The 14,449-nt window shown below is 36.0% G+C and overlaps 1 pseudogene; it reads left to right on the forward strand.

The window, feature by feature from the left end:
- Positions 1–404: 404 nt before the first annotated feature.
- Positions 405–9,042, forward strand: LOC149237029 (vacuolar protein sorting-associated protein IST1-like; annotated as a pseudogene).
- Positions 9,043–14,449: the final 5,407 nt, after the last annotated feature.

Below are 14,449 nucleotides of genomic sequence, written 5' to 3' on the forward strand. Positions count from 1 at the left end.
TAACAAAATATATGGCGTGGATCGTTGAGTATGGCGTCTTTTGAAGTGCCAAGATGGAAGTTGGAAGCCACTGCGAGTAAACTTTTATTTTGATTTTTAAAATAAATATCATTATTTTTTTTGGATGCTTACAAAGCGCCGGATGGCCATTGGAGTACTTGATAAATTAGATCAAAAGTTGCCATGCAAGTGCAAGCTTTTCCTTGCTCTACACTTTACTCCGAGTTTCTCAGAGTTAACATTTGTTTAATTGTGCGAGTAGAAGAATAAAGGTTCGCATGGAGTTAGGTACACTCGTACTGAAACCCTACAAGGAGCCGCCCTGAGAGAAAAGTTTGTTTAACTGGGGTCGATCTCAGGACCTTCTATGCTTCCCTCAGGTGCAAGATTGCAGGGCGTTTACCATGCTGGAGAGCTTGTTTGGATGGGGCAAGGACTCGAAATGCAAGGCTTTGGTCAAGATCGTTATAAATCGGGTTAAATTGCTGCGTAATAAGAGAGAAATCCTCATTAAACAGCTGAGGCACGATGTCGCTCAACTTTTCATCAAAGGCCAGCTTCAGAGTTCTTTCAGCCGCATTGAGTTGGTGTTCAAGGAGAAAAATCTTCTACATGGATATGATATGGTTGAGCAGTTTTGTGAATGCATCCTAAAGCGACTTTCCTACATCCGCAGACACAAGGATCGTCCTCAGGATATTGATGAAGCACTATCAAGCCTGATATTTGCTGCTGCGAGGTGTGTCGATCTACCAGAGTTACAGCGCTTGCGCAGTTATTTTTGTGAAGAGATATGGACTTGAATTTGCATCTTCCTCAGTGGAGCTACTTCCTGGTTCTGGTGTAAACAAACAGATTATTGAAAAACTATCAGTTAGATCTCCAACATGTGATTCAAAGTTGAACTTAATGAAAGAAATAGCAAGGGAGTTCAATCTCCAGTGGGACTCATCAATCGAGGCAGAACTATGCAAGCCCATAGAAGATTCTTTGACAGGTAGCAGAGGACCAGAGAAGTTCAAATCTTTCCAGGGAGATGTCGATTCAGTTTGTCAACCATCTTTGCATGTATTAGACATGGATGTCACTTCCCATTCTATAAATGATGGTGATGGCAGTATTAGTGAAAATTTCTCCACTGCTGTCAAGAAACAGGAAGATGAGTTGTCCAACAAACAAGATGAGACATTGACAGAACATGTTGGACCTGAAGAGAAAATTTTTGAGAGAGATATTCCAGTTATTTCTAGTACTATCAAAGTAATTTTTACTGTCCCACCACAGAATGGCAGGACTTTAGGTGTGGAAAAGCAGGAATCATTACCATGTGTGATTTCTTTACAAAGTAGAGATAAGAAATTTACCCAAAGATCTAACAGGGACAAAATTATGAAGGATACTTCTTTCGATTCTAGTGATGTTGCAAGTGTTAATTTTGATAATGTATGCCATTTTGTGGACAATAACATTCCTTCTGCAGCTCTTGCTGGATCTGCTGAAATAGCAGCTAGAGCCACATTAGTAACTGAAAATCTAGCCAAATCATCAAAGTTGTCTACAGAAGGAGATCATGGATGCTGGTCTGAATATTGCTGCAATACGTCTCTATCTCTTTCATGATGTATAAGTCTTGGTTCTTCTTGAAGAACATCTTTTGCAGATCTTTCCTACAATCAGGGGGAGCATGAACAGCACAATTCAAAAAGAGCAGAGCTTTCAGCATGTAGCATGAACAGATTGGTACACCTTGGCATATACAAAGGGGGAGCTCATTCAGAGATTTCAACAGGTACTCAGGGGGAGTATGAACAACAGAATGCCTTTCTAGGAAAGAGAATATCTTGGTTCGCCCTTTGCCCTTGATGTCAAAGGGGGAGAGTGATTTGGTATTGTTGCCATCAAGTCCAAAGGGGGAGATTGTTGGCATTATGATGCATGTGTTGTACTTGATGGCAAACAACTCATAGAAGATCAACTCACTTATATATATCTAGATGAATCTACGGAAGAGATATCAGATGACAATTCTCAGTATGACAAGTCCAAAGGGGGAGATTGTTGGCATTATGAGACAAGTGTTGTCCTTGATGGCAAATCACACAAATGATAAATTATAGTGCAGCAAATTTATTTGATAAATTATAGTGCAACAAAGTTTCCTTCATGTAGAAAAAAGTTCACGCACTTTTATGCAGAGAAAAGTTTATTCCATGTAGAGAAAAGTTCACACACTTTTATGCAGAGAAAAGTTTATTCCATGTAGAGAAAAGTTCACACACTTTTATGCAGAGAAAAGTTTATTCCATGTAGAGAAAAGTTCACGCACTTTTATGCAGAGAAAAGTTTATTCCATGTAGAGAAAAGTTCACGCACTTTTATGCAGAGAAGAGTTTATTTCATGTAGAGAAATGTTCACGCACTTTTATGTAGAGAAAAGATTATTTCATGTAGAGAAAAGTTTACGCACTTTCATGCAGAGAAAAGTTCCCTTCATGCAAGAGAAAAGTTCACACACTTTCATGGTTGGTTCATGGTATTAGTCCGACAGTTTTTGATCCTATGGTTTTGGTCCGTGGTATTGCATCCAAAAGTGTTGATCTCACGCACTTTCATGGTTGGTTCATGGTATTAGTCCAACAGTTTTTTGATCCTATGGTTTTGGACCGTGGTATTGAGAAAGGACTAAGGCTATAAAAGAGGAAGGAGATCATTTGGCAAAGCATCATCTGAATTATTGAATATCTAGATCTGGAATACTGTGATTGGGTTATGGTGCAGATCTGGATCTGAGCTAAAGAGGGATCTCACCGGTTGATGGAGAACAAGATCTAAGGATAGATCGGGATCAAATGGTTTGAAATGAACTATCTCTATATAGTTGATTATGCTTACTCTAGATCTGTATACTGACGCTTGTAATGATCTGAACTGGGTATAACTTAAGTTTGAAATCGCTGCAAGTCATGATTGAATATTTATAGATCTGTACGCGGGTTGGCTTTGGTGAAAGCACGTATGTACGTAGGTTTGGTTCATTGTAGTAGCATATACCATTTGAGCTATGATGTTTAAAGTCACAGGTGGTTCAGGTTGTTGATGTGTTCTGATGACTGTTTAATGGTGTCAGTATTCTACATATTCAGTTTGATTGATTGTGTTGATGGATGAGATCTAGTAATGGATCTAATGGACTAGATCGGGTTGCTAACACTCATATTATCCTTGTATATGTATTGATCTGGTGATTGGGTGATTCAGAAGATTGATTGATTATGTGCTTCAATGATATTTATGGGTCCAGTGTGAAAATTGGATGAAACGTGGCCTTTCAGATTATGTGTTGTGCTTCAAGTGTATCCAGTCTGAAAATGTATGAAACGTGGTACCCGGAGGAGAGAAGATTGTAGGCCGGCACCTACGTACTAGTATCTTAGCTAGTACAAGAGCTACGGGGATGGTAGCTCCCTTCCAGTAGCAGTTGAAAACTTTGGAGCATTGTAGCAGGTAGCAGCCTGCGTACTAGTAAATGGATCGGCTAGTACAAGAACTATGGGGGTTGTAGCTCTCTGCAGGTAGAAGCCTGCGTACTGGTATAAGACTGCACCAGTACAGAAATATTGTAAAAGGATTTTCTTATTAAGAAGAAGATTGAGATGACTTAAAGTAGGTGGTTTTCTCCCACATTGGGTTTCCACCTTATATCATGGTGTTCATGTGTGTGGCTTATGTGTGATGATTTGTTCTATTTTACTGCACCTGCTTACTGTTAATATGGTTGATAATGTTCTAATGCACTCATTAAGGATCAACTAACTGAATCATAAGAAGTTGTGGAAGTAGCATATATGAATCTGAATATGGAAATGAAAAAGTTTTATTGATGTGATAATACTGATTCACCCCCCCCCCCCCTCTCAGTATTATTTCCAACAGTTAAAACTTCAACATATCATCACCCACATCACCCCGCAAGACAACCATCAAGATGGCAACCAATTAGCCACAAGGACAACAACCCCCCGTATGAAGGATAGCGAGGAGCGACGATCCACCTACTACACATCAACACAGAAGAGCTGCCACGGTCAACTTCCATCTCAAGCGAGCGAGGCACCAGCAAGATCGAGGGTTCACCTTTCTCTTGGATGGCTAGATGCACGTGCATGGTATCAGTGGACTACTCTTTTGAGTAGATCTTATTATTTATGTTCTTCCCATGTTTCGGGGACGAAACATGCTTAGGGGGGTGGAATGTTATATACCTAGGGGGGATAATATGGGGTACCAAGGGAGGTACCCAAGGTAATAATGTAATAATGGGATGGGCCATAGTAATAAATAAGGTGGTTAACCCATGTCATGTAAGGGACCACAAGTAGTTAATAATAATGTAATGGGCCCATGGTATTAGTTGATGGTATGAGGGAACCATGGTAATGACCCATGGTATTGTATGTATGAGGCCTATATAGAGGCTAGAGACTCCACATGGGAGATAGTCAAGGATTATTGTACGAACAGACATATGGCTTGTGGAGTGTTCTCCTTCCTTAAGGAGTGAATGTATGGTGTTGCCCTACCTTAAGGGTTTTGATCAATAAAGAATCATTTCATATTATTTCTGGTTTTATTTGCATTGTCTTATATTTTCATATCAGATCTATAATATTTCCAGGTTAGATCTACAACACATGTGTACTTTATGAAATAATTTTGTTGTATATATGAATACACAAATGTTACTTAAAGACTAACTTGAGTTTGATGTAGCAAGATAAACATGCAGGATGCTGACTAGAATCCTTAGAGTAGCAAAATATAATTGCAAAAATTTAAGGTCGAGTGATGCATCCATAATTATGTGGGGGAATATATTAACTTATCTCTTACTAGTTTAAAATAAAATGTTTTGAGAAATTGTTATATTTTGATGAATAATAGCATAGGCATGATAAAAATGCAAGAGATAAAATAGTTTAAAGATGCATTTCCATTGAATAGATATTAAATAATGATATGTAGATGCATGAAGATATTCTAGGTGCATATAGTAATGGATATGCATGCATAACATGATTCGGATGACTAATAGTGGTTAAGGGTGAACATGTAACCGATAATAGGTTGACAACATGATTAGAAAGCCAATGAAGGTGTTGCATGTATTCTTGTGGAATCAAGGCTATAGAAGATAAGGTGTCGATGCGATAATGGTACAAGTGACATCTATGCATGTGGATGTGCATGATGTTATAGTGTTGTGAGTGAACTTCTTGGTTTTCCTTGTGGAAGGTTGGGTCCCTGGATGGATGAGTTTAGGGACAAGTGTTTGTATGTGGGGTTTGGAGAGTACTTGTTATATTCCATTTTGTCACATTTGGTTAATAGGCCTGCCAATAGGATCATTCACATCCTTTGAACACTTTTTTGTCCTCCTACACAAATCCCTAAGCATGACTCTTTCTAATCCTAGAGTTTATGCCTGAAAGTACCTTATTTCAGCCATTTTAAGGACCAATGCACCCTGGCCCATTATTGGCCAACGTTGACTACCAAGTTTCCCTACTCCGCACCTGTGTTGATCACCAGCATGTTTCTTAGTGTTGGGGGTGCATATATTCTAGATTGGGAAAACAAAAAAGAATCCTGAAGCTTCCTCTTCCAAAATCTTCCATGATCTATTGTAACTATTTACCTAAGATAAAAGTCTTGAATCCTATCCTATCCTACCCTGGAGTTTTCATCCCTTATCCCTTGAGGTCTTCCTCCCATCAAGAGTAGATCTCAAGCCCATATTGGTAAAAGGATAATAATTCATGAACTACCTCCTTCACCTATATATTTACTACCATCCATAGGCAAGGGGTTAGATTTTGGAGAGTGATTCTACCTTATGATGTTGATGTGAGAGATATAATTCCATGCATTAGGGTGATTAGAGGTGCATTTTATGGTAAGGAAAGGACAAGTCAACTTGGCGGATATCTTCTACAAGATCAACGCATATTTTTGGTTGTAACTCACTCCATTTCTATTAATGCAAAGAGTTATTTTTTTTCCTATATATAATGTTATGGTTTCATGTATTTCGATACCATGTTCATCTATTGAATAAAGTGATTAGATGATGCTACATATATTTTGTAGATCATTGGCTTGTGTTGTCTAACTATGTAGGTTCTAATTATAGCGATCAGAGCTAGGATTGGAGCATACAAGCCAAGGAAGGAGTAAAGCATACGACATATTCCAGGTAAGCTTCATCCCATTATCTATTTACTTTAAGGAAAAAATTAATCCCTTTATCCTTTTGTTGTTCTAGGTGAGCCTGCCAGGCTTAGGGAATATACTTATGTTTGCAGTGATAGATTCCATATAACAGTACCTAAATCCTTGAAGGAAAATAAAACTCTTATAATCCATGGGGATCTGAGGCATCCTTTTCCAATCCAAGTTGGAGACCCTAGAAGAATAGTGGCACATCCTAAGGGACTACTATGATCAGAGAAGTGGGTTTCACTGCCTTGGGTCAAGTGGGATGATGGGGGGATTTGAGACTATTGGTTGGAGGCTTCCAAGTTTGGTACCTTGACCTTGTTTGTGTTCAATATTTTTATGTATCATACTCGGCTCTAAGTAAGCCCATTTATTTATGGATTCATGGCCCAACCTAAGAATGATCCATTGTTGAAAAAAAAAGGAGCAACAATGCCTATGGCTAAGGGAAAATAAGAGGTTGTTTCCGGTTAGTGCTTTTCTCTAAATAAGTGTTCTATGAAGTATATATTATGACTCTTGAATTGTATGCACCGTTAAAGCATTGCTTGAATGCAAGATTAAGTGTGTGATATGAGTATATGCTTGTGAGAATGCATGAAGGAATGATCATGTTCTAATATAATTGTACTAAAATAAGTTTGTTGATATAGTTTATATGCACATGAGTGTAAGAGGGAGGGACCCCATAGTTGTTACAAGGAAGAAATTTGGGTTGTGAGCATGTTAAAAATTTCAAAAAAGTATTCTTGGTTTTATAAAATTGTATTTTTATTCATGTGATGAAATTCCTAATGAGCTTCAAATCCTCCCTTGTACAGTTGCATTAGAGGGAAGATGTGGATAAAGGATTAGTAAAGGAGGGCTTAAATGGGTCAATATGAACCAGATAGATAGTGACGTCACAACTATGAAAATGTCTTAAGGAGGGAGTTCCCCTTAACATAAATTTGTGCTTGGTTGGTATATCTTATTTATGAAAATGATATGAATGCATGAATGGTAAGAAAATATAAATTGTTATTTGCTATGGTTTGGGTAATACAATAAGGTTACCTAATGAATTCCATGTCACATGGAATGTTCATATGAAAAGTGTGCAAGAGTGATCTCTTATTGTTAACTACCACATGAAATAAAGTAGTGTAATTATGAGACTTGTCATGTGAATGATCAAAAAAGAGAGGTTGAAGTTAAATTTAAAAATAAATGTGTATGAATAGCATGGATATGTGCAAGTATAGCACTTGCATGAAAAAATGTATATGCACATGTTTGGGTGCGTGATTTGGCATTGTTTGAATGTGTAAATTGGATACATAGTGCAAATGCCCTTTATGAATATTTATTGAAAATTGTGTGTAAGTAGATGAAATGATAGAGTTGTGACTAATATGTGAGGTTGATATTATTTTAGGGGATTTTGAATGTTGCAACATCAAGTATGCTAACAATCTAGTCAAACTCATTGAAAATATCTTAGTTGAGAATGCATGTGATGGTAGCCAAGTAAGTAGGGAAAGTAGCAAGCAAAGGTAAAAAAAAGAAGTAAAGGAAATGGGTAAGAATTCCTTTCAACTAAATTTGATATCTTTTTTTTTTTAAATTGATGCATGCATTGCATTGATGCCCAAGAAGGGGTATGGTTAAGGCAGAAAATTGTCAACATAAAAATATTTAGTAAAGTATTAATAATGTGTTCATGCGTTGAGTTCTCATGTTGAAAAAAGATTAAATGAATGAATAATACACTAATTAGATAAAATATGTTTGATAATGCATTGAGAAAATGCATGAAAATGTGGGATGTATGAACCAAATGTAGGGACTATAATTGTGCTCATGATTCCATAAGTATAGGCCCAATAGTTTCTAAGTTGTAGACAAGTGATTTTACCATATAATACAGAGTTTATTAATAAGGAACGCGTAATTCAAGGATTGGATTTTCCTATTTAATGTGAAAATTGTATGGAACTATTAATATATGAAAGCAAGTTTGTCATTAATACCTAGTGGGTTATGAAAAAACCAAGAAGCGTTCAGTATGTAAAGATTGCTAGAATATTGTGATACATCCATGAATTACTATGACATGATTTGGTCATGACATTCATATTATGAATCTTGATGGCACATATGCTTGGTGCATTGATTACATGCTTGTATGAGACAATCAATTTCATGATTGAATGTCATGAAAAGAAATAGCTTCTAATAATTTTGAGGAATTGTTGAGTAGTGGAATGAGTGGCATGAATTCCTCATCTTACAAAGCAAAGTGGAGGGTAATTACTCATGAATTTATAGATATGTATCTTTCATTTTTGACCCTTTAGTTTTTGGAAGAAATGTTTGAATGCATTATTCTTGGGATGATTGTGATGCAAAATAAATAATTCAATGATAGCTTCATTTGAATTTATTTTCAAATCAATTGAAAGTGATTGAAGTATTGTGTGTATAATAAGTCTAACATCACTTTATGGGATTTCATAAATCTTGCAATGAAAATATTTTATGTATGAACACATTCCACCGTTTGGTTGATTGAAAGTACAAATTGTAGTTGAAATGGCCTTGGTTATGATAATGAATATTGAGTACTATGATATGCAAGATTCAAACATCATGAGAAGAATCTCATATTTATGAAATATGATTCCTATATGAAGCAAGTTTGGAAAATAAAAGAAAAAGGAAGAATATTTGATTTAAATTATTATGATTAATTTCATGGAAATTGTATGCTTTTGATATAGGTGAGATGATGGTTATGAAGTTGAAAATCTGAGGGGAAGGCCATTATGGTGACATTGGAACCCTATGACATACATTGATCACCATGAGTTATGTTATGACAAATGTGTTGTGCTATTTAGAGCAAGCTAGAGGGATGCCTTGGTTGTAAGATTCCATAAGTCTCAAGACTCTTCCTATGCAAGGAATCATTGCCAAAGAATGGATCACGCGAGGGACTAGGGAGGAATAGAAGGGGATACTTGAACATGGAAGGTGTGTGAGTGCAAGGAAGGGGAGACTTGAGTGAAATGATTTTCAAATATTCATGTACATACTCATTAATATCATGAATGCATTAGGTGTGTCTAAGAAAAAAATGACCTAAACATATTCCCTATGGAAGGCTTGTGAAGTAATGGAAAACCATGCAAGAATATGTTGGAATGTCAGGAGGTCTATAGGTAACTAGACCGTGAAAATTGATCGACATTGCTTGAAGTGGAAACTAAGGACATGGAAAATGTTGTTGATATGAAAGTGTTATATCCCTTCTTCTACATAGAATAGTTCTACATATAGAAGAACACTGAGGACAATGTTCCTTAAAGGGCGAGGGGATTGTGACACCCCTTTCATTACCCCAAATTTTGTAATGTGGTTAAGAACGTATAATGTTTGGGTGCAAGCATTGATGTGATGATGTCAAACTCTATTTTATGATGTGATATATATTCTTATTAATAAAAATGCTAGAACTAAAGAAAGGGGATAACCAATAGAATATGATTTCTTGTGGAGGGGTAAAACTTGACTTGAGAGTAAAATGCATACCTTTAATTAATAATTCCCTTAATGTGATGATTGGAAAGGTGAGGGGTCAAGGTGTGTTTAAAAAAAATGAAAGAAAAAAATTCATTGAGTGAACTTTTCTTTTTTCATTTTTGTTCTGAGAATTACTCCATTATTCTTCTCATACACTTATTTTTTCCCTCTCTCACTTATAAATTTGATTTGGCATGATAATTGGTGACAACTTGTGTAAAAGGAACTAAATGTCTAGTAGTGCTTTTTCCTTGGACTATATGACTTTGAGAACTGGGATTTGTCATGATTTTGTATGGCATAGAGAACATCGAAGAAGGGAAGATGGGGGACTTCAGAGATTAGTGAAGGAGTCCTTTGTGTTGTGAAAATTGTAGTGACTGCACCTATAATTTCTATTTACCTAAAAAAAATGAAATAGAAAGACAATCCTAAGATACAATATTAACAGACAAATTAAGAGTTTTTGTCTGACATTCATTTATCCATAAAAAATACCTATAAGATAATAACATAAGAAACCACACATCAATGTGAAATACACACAATGATTTAAGTCATTTCATCCATAATTCAATTATATAATTTAACGCAATATAATAAACATGTAGTGTAAATCTATGTAACCCGAAATACCATTCACCGAAGGGATGGAGACTCGACTTGACTTTTTGTTGATTTGTTTACTCCCCTTTTGGTTTTCCACATGTGGTTGGGAAGGAAGTAGCATTCCTGGTTAAATGTTGTTGACTAATCGGTTGACCTCCCAGGCTACTCCTTAGGTACTCTTCTTCCCCATGGACCTCCGAGCTACAGTGGGGATGTAAGATAGTGGAGAAGTGCTAGCTAGTAGAGGAGAGCACTCTTTGCTCAATATCCCCCCCTCACAAAAGAAGCCTCTATTATACCAAACTTGTTATAGTCGTAATCACTATCAAACTAGCAGTATCTAGTTCATCCAACAATAGGGGAAAAAGGTCCCTTCTCCCATAGCTTTCCCCTTCTTTTATAGGAGGTTTCATATGTGACACTTGGCACCTCATGCATAATTAATTATTTTTATTAATCTTAAATTTTGATTATTCACCCAACCATGTCTCACCCTCTCACCAAGGTGCTCCAAAATTATGTACTTCAATTTTAATTCAAAACTAGTATTTTTCCTCACCCTAACATGATTCCCTATTTCTTCTCCTAGATGTCTCTTGATCCCCCTTTTCTACTCCTTAATTTGTGTTTATTACTGAAGTCAACTGATAATTCTAGGATTTTCTCCCCCAAATACCTCCTAATTTAACTCAAATTTCCTCTTAGATGGAGATTTTTGTGTTGGATCTTGCCACATGGAGGTTCTCTAAATTTTCTCTAATTTAATTTATTAATATTTATTTTTATTCACCACCCTCTTTTCTTAATGAGGTTAAACTATTTTAGTATTAATCTTTCTAATTAACTCTATGTCCCTCTTCCCCCTTTTTCCACTTATGCACATTGTCTACCTAAGATTTTCCAAATGTGGGAAGGGTAGAGTTCTCAAGTGGTCCAATCTTTTTATTTCTTCCTATTCTCCCTTTACCCCAAGTTTTATTCTTGATTAGATAACTTGGTTTTAAAACTTCCTTTACCACATTATGTGAATTAGTATGATCATCACATCTTACTTATCTTTTAGTATTTTCTTCATGATGCCTAGTGTGCCAAGTCGGTCGTTCTCTTCAAGAACTTTCCTTCGAATTTCCAAGGGTGCCACGGTAATCATTTCTTCTTGATGCGAAGGGTTCCAATTCAGTCATGCCCTTCAAGAACTTCCCTTGAAGTTCCAAGGGTTCCATGTCACTTGCCTTTCAAGCATCCAGTGACTACGAGGGAAAAAACTAGGTGAAACTATGGGGAACATTATCCTCTCCCATATCACCCTCTATAGTGATACGAATGGTGTTGGGGATCAAGGAATCCTCCTTGATATTCACGCCCCAGTAAAATCCTCGTGAGCGACCCAATATGGGACCTGCCCCCATGACATCATGATATTCAAGGCAAAGGTATCCCAACCCTTCGAACCCAAGTCATGGCAAGATTGTTGGCAGGTGAAATCAGGGACATTGTCCCACCCCTTCCATGAAGTTCCATCTATCTGTAAAACCTCATCACCCATGTGTGACTCATTTGACCAAGCGTCAACCTATGCCTGTAGCCAATAATATGTCATTGGCATTTTACAACAAAAATTGAAAGTGAACTTTAAAATTTTAGAGACAAAACATTTGATTCCATCAAACCAGAGGTCATCGAATCATCACATGCAAGTGCATCTGGTGGTCTCCTACCATACTTTATAAACATCAGTAATAATTTTTCACAGTGTTAGTATTTGACATGATATCATATGTTAAATCATCAACATCGTTGTTCACCGTGAGCCAGAACTAACGTAAATAGCCAATCATAATGAATCCATCACATGATTATACATACTCATAAACACATCCATCACAGGTAATATCATCATAACATCAAATAGAAAGAATACACATCCATCACATCTATCATTATCATAAAATCGACTAGGAAACAAACACATCAATCATATTTATTACCATCATAACATCGATTAGGAAACAAACACATCCATCACAACTATTATCATGCTAACATCGACTAGAAAACAAATGCATCCATCTCATATACTAATAGTAAGAGTCAAGTATCTGGATCCTCGACCTGAGGTCATCAAAGAATAATTTGTGAGCCTTAAGGCTATATCAATGTTGATGTCATATCAGGGTCAGTCAACGAGAGTGGGGCACTACACAAACCTAAATTGTCATTTGTGAATTTCTATGGGCCTATTCAAGGAACAGAAAGGTTGAACACTGAGATTCTCTCTTATGTGTGGAGGAGAGTCACCTTCACTTTTTGTGTTAAAATTGGTTTGAAAACTTTGTGCTAAAGTTTAGTTTTTCCCTCAAGGCATCAATATCTAGCTCAAGGGTGGCCATCTATGAGAGATATTACAACATAGCTGAGACTATGGTTGGGTGGAGAGTGGCTCTTTAATTCTAGGTTGCAAAATATTTGACTCAAGATAAGTATCTCTTATGTGTGATTATTTAATTTCTCTTTTTGAAAGTTTATAAGTACATACATTTACCCTTCAAAATATTTATCATGGTTGTAGCTATTATATTATTTGGCGATATATTTTTATATGTATTAAATTTTGCAATAGCATTAGTTAAGGAAAATAGTCTTCTTTGAACAGGTCATGTTGGAATTTATGCTATAAATTTTGTTCTAGGGGTTATTGAACCTAAAACGTTGACCATAGTTAAGGGAAAATTGTAAATCCTCAGGTCTGATTTCATATCTTTGGTCGTGAAATTTTAGGAAATATGATCATAGGAAGTTGGGCTTCCTAAATGCATCTTTAAACAAGTAATGTTGGAATTTTTGCTACAAATTTTCTTCTTGGAGTTTCCAGAAGTTGAAACTTGGACCATAGTGAGGGGAAATTCTATTAATCATTTGGTCCAAGTTTCAAATCTTAGTGACCCATTCAAAGTACCTTAATGGTACTATTATTTTTGCATCAAGTAATATTTTAACTTCCTTTTCAATAGAAGGAAGAAACAATGGATTGACTTGTCTTAACTTTTTCCTAAAAATTTTAACTCCTTATTTCAAGGGTATTCCATGTTCAATGATTTATCTATCGTAGGTTTTCAAATCCTCTCAACTCCAAGCAAACACATCATCATATTCCACAAAAATATCTTAGTACTATTTTTTAATCTCCTCAGGAAGGGATCGAGATAAATTAATTAGTTTTTATTCTCCCTATGTTCCCACATTAACATGTTATACTTCTATGTTCAAGGGCTTGAATGTGGGAGAGGAAACTTTGTCCCTTTGATCAAAGATTTTTTCAAGAGGGATTAATCCCCTCATAATGTAATTATTTTTTAGTTGGAATATTACATACTTCCTAAATTTTCCCTTAAACTTGGAAGAATCAATGTTTCCTTGACCTATATCTTCATCTCCCTCTATGCACAAATCAGAAAATTCTCCCATAATTTCTATGAATCTTTTAATTTCTTGATCATCCTCAAAGTCTTGTTAGTGCTTCACGTTATCAGGAATTGAAGGGTGATATAGTACATCTATTTCATATTTTAATTTTGCCTCATCTATGGAAATAAAGGTTGCAATTGTAACTACCGGAGAATATGCTAATTGGTTCCTTTCCCTAGGAACTATTGTGAAATTTATTACCGAGAAGACATTATCAACCAAGTGAAAGACTTGATTCCTATACGCCCTTGATCTTGGATGTTTAGTTTGACATTTATTCATGACTTGTTTTATTACTAATTTAGAATCCCCAAATATTACTATATTCTAAATATTGAGTTTACATGCGGCCTCAGGTCCCAAGACCAAGGCTTCATACTCAGAAACATTATTGGTAATTTTTAGTTTTAATTTAAAAGGGAAAGTAAAATTTTCTTGACTTGGATAAATGAAAACAACTCCTGATCCAAATCCACTTCTTGATGAAGCGCCATCAAACAAAATTTCCCAAATCAAATTTGTATTATTTATAGTT

The sequence above is a fragment of the Pinus tabuliformis genome, chromosome 8 (assembly GCF_031772625.1).
Source record: "Pinus tabuliformis cultivar Carrire ecotype Pingquan chromosome 8, CPIR1, whole genome shotgun sequence".
Lineage (NCBI taxonomy): Eukaryota > Viridiplantae > Streptophyta > Pinopsida > Pinales > Pinaceae > Pinus > Pinus tabuliformis.